This window comes from Dipodomys merriami, unplaced genomic scaffold (genome assembly GCF_024711535.1).
Source record: "Dipodomys merriami isolate MVZ:Mamm:240054 unplaced genomic scaffold, mDipMer1.0.p SCAF_192, whole genome shotgun sequence".
Classification (NCBI taxonomy): domain Eukaryota; kingdom Metazoa; phylum Chordata; class Mammalia; order Rodentia; family Heteromyidae; genus Dipodomys; species Dipodomys merriami.
The window spans coordinates 1,109,503-1,115,705 of NW_027203293.1; positions in this window are offsets into that span (position 1 = coordinate 1,109,503).

Here is a 6,203-nt window from a genome sequence, read left to right on the forward strand (position 1 = left end):
AGCTTGTAGCTCTTGGGACAGTTTTGTTTTGTTTTTTTTTTTTTGTCCAAGCAAGACATTATTCCATGGGATTCCAGTACTGTATTTGAAGTGGGACCTGATAATCAGGGGAGTTAGTGACTCCTAGTTAATTCTGTAAGACTGAGTAGGTCAAAATAAGTACTGGAGTCCTAAAACAAATAAGACTGAGCCTGGGGTCTCCCAGTCTACTGTAGGAGCACTGATGGCCAGCAAACCAACAGAGAACCAGCTTTATCATCTGTCCCAGCCCTTTGCCCTCTGGGAAATGGGGCATGCTCAAGCTCTAAGGCTCACGTATGTCCTGTGGGGCAAGGACTTAAATTTCTACATTGTTTATCTGACATAGAGCTGGTAGAAGGATGATTGAGAGGTAAATGGGACAGCAGAGATCCTGAAAACAATTGTTGATGTGTTACAAAGAGGAAGGTTAAAGTAGTCAAGTATGGACCACCATAGACAGATGGACATTGCCAATAAAAATGCTTAGGGAATTTGGAGAGGACTTGGAAAACTTGTCATATTAGCTGTTTAGATAGATATTAGTTGTATTGTTATAGTCGTTATTTAGATTAGGTACTTGGCTGAGTAACTTCAAGGAATATTTAGGTAGTGATTATTTTCTTTAAAAAGAAAACTGAAATTCCTATCCATTTTATCTTTGGTTTTAAATGAAATTCCTTAGTTATGATGAATATTTTTAAATCTGTCTCCCTTATTTAATAGGCTTCTGAAAGGTATTCTATGAAAAACTCCCATGGAATTTTAGTACTTGGACGTATGTGAAATAAAGTGAATTTTTTTTTCAATTTTTTGTGAGTACTAGGCCTCACATTGTTCCTTGGCTTTTTTTGCTCAAGGTTGGGGCTCTATCACTTGACCTATACCTCCACTTTTTGCTGATTTAATAAGAGTCTTAGGGACTTTGCCCAAACTGGCTTTGAGCCTTGATCCTCAGGTCTCAGCCTCCTGAGTAGCTAGATATGAGCCACCAGCACCTGATTTAAGAATAAAGATGTTTTTCATGTATTTCATTTTCTAATTACCAAACATATGTTAACTGATAGACTTACACTTAGGTCTATTTAAAGTGAATTTTACAAAGACATTTTGCTACTATTAGCCTGTGGGTTGTTATATAATTGATTGTATCACACTTATGTTAGAGCAGGCACAGTTTCCAAAAGGAAAGGAATGTTATAAGAGCACTGGATGTTCATGACATCACTAACTGCTGAGGAAGAGACCTCTGTGCAGTGAAGGAGAAACAAGGACGTATACATGAGTTTAATCATTGCCTTTCTTTCTGCTTAGAATTCTGTAAGTCTGTGACTTCACTTTTGCGTACTTCAAAAGGAAAAAAAAATCTTATTTTTCATTCTATGATCAGTTTGCCCTGCCAGGATGAACTTTATAAATTTCCCCAAGAAATATGTAAAATTTTATTAGAACGCAAATTAGAAATGAAAATGCAATTTCAGTAGTCACTACTGACCCACTTGCATTGTGTAAAATAAGGAGCTGACGCTGCCAAGTTTGACCTGACAATATGACTGATTCTAGATGTCCACTTCAAATCCATTCTGCATGCAATAATGCAATTAAGATTTGAAACCGAGGCAGAAAAGAATGAAATTTCCTCCCATTCTTAGATAAAATGGCCTGGAAATGGAGACTGTTTGGGAAGGTACTTGCATCAATGTGGAAGGACATGAAGTTGAGAGATTGGATCTGGCTGTCCTGTCTGCCCGGGCCCTACAGGAAGTAGCTGTTTGACCTTTGGACAAGGAATGGAACCCTTCAGACCTGCTTTCTCATCTGCACAAGGATCAGCTAGATCACCATGGTTCTGTCCTGCCACAGATATGACAAGGCATCCTCTGCCCTTTACTGTAGCTTTATTTCATTCTTCTGACTTTGGAGAGAGGGGTGTGTATATGTGATGTGTTGGCTATTTAACTTCTTTGACCAAAATTCCCATGATTTTAATCCTAGTTCTTCCACTTTCTGGTTTAGTGACCCTGGACAAGTAGCTTGTTGGAGTCTGTTTCCTTTTGGTCTTTCCTCTTGATCTGCTTCCTCCCTTTTAAAATGGTGGTGTGCTATCTCTGTGCCAGAGGGGTGAGGTGTAAGCTTGTGCTGCAAAGTGGTAAGCACAAGGATGGGTTCAGAGCAAGTTTTCAAAGAGGGTTAGCCACTGATCTAAATTCTGAGTAATTCATTTTTTTATGTTGGTTTAGTTTTAGATTTTTTTTCCTAAAATAAAGCTGTAGTGACATTATTTTCAAATAGTTCTTGGTTTCACATTGGATAATGGTGGCTGTTTAAATTTTAATATGAAAACACATGTAAGAAAAATAGACTGGGCATTAGTGGCTCAAGCCTATACTCCTAGCTACTCGGGCGGCTGAGATTGGAAGGATTGTGATTTGAGGCCAGCCCAAGCAGAAAAGTTCACTAGATTCCATCTCCAAAAGAACTAGCTAACACTCCCAGGACTGGAAGTATGGCTCAAGTGGCAAAGCACCAGCCTAGCTTGCATGAGACCCCTGAGTTCAAACTCCAATATCACAAAGAAAGGAGAAGAGAGGAAAGGAAGAGAGGAAATGTGATTTTGGAGATGGACAGAAAGGCACCCTTCCTTTCATATCTAAGAAATACTATGTGGTTCCAGGTTAGTAGTTCCAGCAGGCTGCTCTCTCTACTTCAGTCATTTTGGGACACAGGCTGTCACTCCGATAGTGACAGCGTTCCATTTCATCAGCGGAAGGGGAAGGTATAAAGCAGGTCACCAAGAGTAGTTTTCTTGTGGGGCGATTTGGAAGTTGGGTTACCTCAGCCATTTACAAAACCTGAATCCCCTGGGTATACCTAACTCCAAGAGAAGGGGGGGAAATAATGTATCTGTATAGCCAAGTAGAAGATGAAATGGGATCTAAACTGGAATCAACTTGTCCTAGTTTTCTTGGGACTTTAGGTCCAACTTCCTGGGAACCTTTCCAGGCAAGCTGGTAGAGTTGGTCATCCTAAGACCATTGTATTCTATGTCCTTAAAGAAAAATGCCAAGAGTTGGTCTCTTAGTCTACAGTGACTTCAAACCACCTGTCGGAACAGACTGAGTATATTTATGTATTTATGAATCAGATTATTTTTATATTAATAGTGTTTGGAGAAAGAATCTCACTAGCCCTGGAACTCATGATTCTCCTGCCTCAGCTTCCCAAATGATGGGATTATAGTCATGAGCCACCATGCTTAGCTAGTGCAGATAATTTTAAATGGAATATATATGTTATCATTGGAAATTCTGAGCAAGTGTAATGCAATTTTTTAGCACACATTTCTGCAGTCAACTGAAATGTATATGTCATCCTGCTTTGAGGAAATGCTACCTATTTAACGGGGCTATTAAAGGAACTCAGGAAACAAAACCAAATGTTCATTTCAGAAGGAACAGTGATGGAGTGATTCAAGTTAATATTGATTAATATTACATAAGGTAAGTTTCACCAGAAAATAAACTAAATAATTTGCCTTAAAAGACAGCTGTGTTCATAACCCAGATGGCTCATACTTGTAATCCTAGCTACTCAAGAGGCTGATATCTGAGGATCTAGTTCAAAGCCAACCTCAGCAAAAAATCTGCAAGACTTGTATCTCCAGTTAACCAGCTAAAAGCCAAGAGTGGAGTTGTGGCTCAAGTGGTAGAGTTTGACCTTGAATGAAAAAGCTCAGGGACAATGTCCGGCGTTCAAGTCCCAGGACTGGTGCACACACCAAAAAAAAAAAAAAGATCTCCTTGTTGATATACAGCTGGCATTTCCTAGACTCCCTTGAAGCTGGGTTAAACCTGTGCTATTGAATTCTTGCCAAAGAAGGTAGAGAAAAAAGCTGTCTTGTCGTTGCAGGCCTGCGTCATAAGAGTTAATGGGCAATCGGACATGCTCTTTCCCCCTCTAGTCAACCAGGTGAAAACTACAATCACTTTGAAAAAAAAACTGCAAGTTATTAGCACAGCCTTATTAGACTGGGACCCTGAATGCATGAGTGGAACAGCACCCTGCCTTCATTTCCCCAACCTAGAACTACTTGGGACCATTGTAAGAGAGCAAGAAACAAATATCTATTAGATACTCATTACCTTCATATGTGGAATATATGAAATATTACAATGCAATATAACCCTACATTAACAGATTAAAGTAATGTATATCAGAGCCAGCAAATAGATGGATAAAACATATTTAAATGTAAAACATCTTGGTTGACTTTGAAGAAGCTGTAAAATAACAAGAAAAAGAAGTTGGCATAATTATTAAAAAACAATTGCCACCCTATGCAGTGGGAATGAAATGTTTTCCTAAGAGTTTAGAAAAATGCTATGCAGTGAGAATTGGCCTGCTAAAGTCAAGTGTAACTCACTTTGGAGAGCAGAGACTACAATCTGATGGCCCCCAGGTACATTAATCTCACTGACCATAGCTGGTTCTCAGGTGTGTGTGTGTGTGTGTGTGTGTGTGTGTGTGTGTGTGTGTGTGTGTGTGTGTGTGTGTGTGTGTGTGTGTGTGTGTGTGTGTGTGTGTGTGTGTGTGTGTGTGTGTGTGTGTGTGTGTGTGTGTGTGTGTGTGTGCGTGCTGGCACTGGGGTTGTCTCTCTGCTTTTTTTCTCAATACTAGTGCCCTACCACTTCACTTGAATAATTCATCTCCAGTTCTTGCTTTTTGATCTTTAGAGATGAGTCTCAGACATTATTGCCTGGGCTGGCTTTGAACTATGATCCTCATATCTCAGGCTTCTGAGTAGCTAGAATTACAGAGTCTCCAGTGCCTGGCTCAGATGTGCTTTTTAAGAAGTAAATTAGTATGTAACTGTAACCACTCTATACATCATCTTTATAATAATGTTTTTAAGCACACACAAGAAGTAAATTAGTGACATCTAGCAACCTTGAACCTGTTGAACCCTCATGATTCTGGTTCCCATGTGAACTTGTATTCCCTCATTCCTGTATCCAGCTGCTGCTGACTCACAATTGCTACAGGGTCAGACTTGCCCACCTCCCTTCCCTTCCTCCCTGCCCCCCAGCCACCATGATTCACCATGCCTGTGGCCGCTGCATATCAGCAGTTGCCAGTATGACCACTCATCCACTTCCATATCTGTCCCTAATAGTCATTGGATGTTAGATTCTAAAGCCAGCCAATAACAACTGATTCTTTTAAAGTGTGGCTTAATTCATTTAACCCCACTTTTACAATTCACATGATTTGGACCCTCAAAAAAAGATAGTTATTCAGTTTTGTTCTTTTGCTTCATAGAGCCAAGAAGTTAGAAATGAGCAGAGCTGGGCAGTTATCACAGTAGACATTAAATGGTTAAACCAGACTCCACTGTGAGACCCATAATCTCCTTCCAGGGAAAGTAATATGGAACCCATGTGTTATTACACATTTGAGCACTTATTGTATGCTAAAGACATTCTTTTTACTCTTCATTTACTCTTCCCATCAGTCCCGCTGAAGGAGTTATTAACCCATATGGTAAAAGAGAAAGTAAAGCCACTTAGCACATCAAGTTTATAGAGCTGATAACTGAAATGAAGAACAGGTTTATCCCACACCAAAATCGGTGGTTCTTAGCCATTCCTTGGTCTGCTTCCCACAGATAGGCAGCTTCTTCGCAACATGTGGAGCCTGTCTGGGGTCTGTGTCTGCCCCAGATTTGACATTCTATCTACCCACTTTGTGTATCCCCAAAATGGTGTTATTGGAAGCACAGTTGGGGCTTCCATGGGAATCTCTTCACCTCCAGCAAATAACAATATACATGATCCCGCACCATGCTCTTCCTAGACTATCAGGTTGCCTGGCCATCAGGATCCATGAACTTCTGTGTCCTTTAAGAATCCAACAGCTGAATGCTTGTGGCTCTGGTTTGTAATCCTAGCTACCCAGGAGGCTGAGATCTGAGGATTGCAGTTAAAAGCCAGCCCATGCAGGAAAGTCTGTGAGACTCTTATCTCCAATCAATCACAGAAAAAGCTGGAAGTGGCACTATAACAAGTAGTAGAGCACTAGCCTTGAACAAAAGGCACTCAGGGATAGTGCCTAGGCTCAAAGTTCAAGTCCCAGGACCGAAAAAAAGAAGAATCTACCAGGGAGCTTGGTGCATATAGCTCTTACTT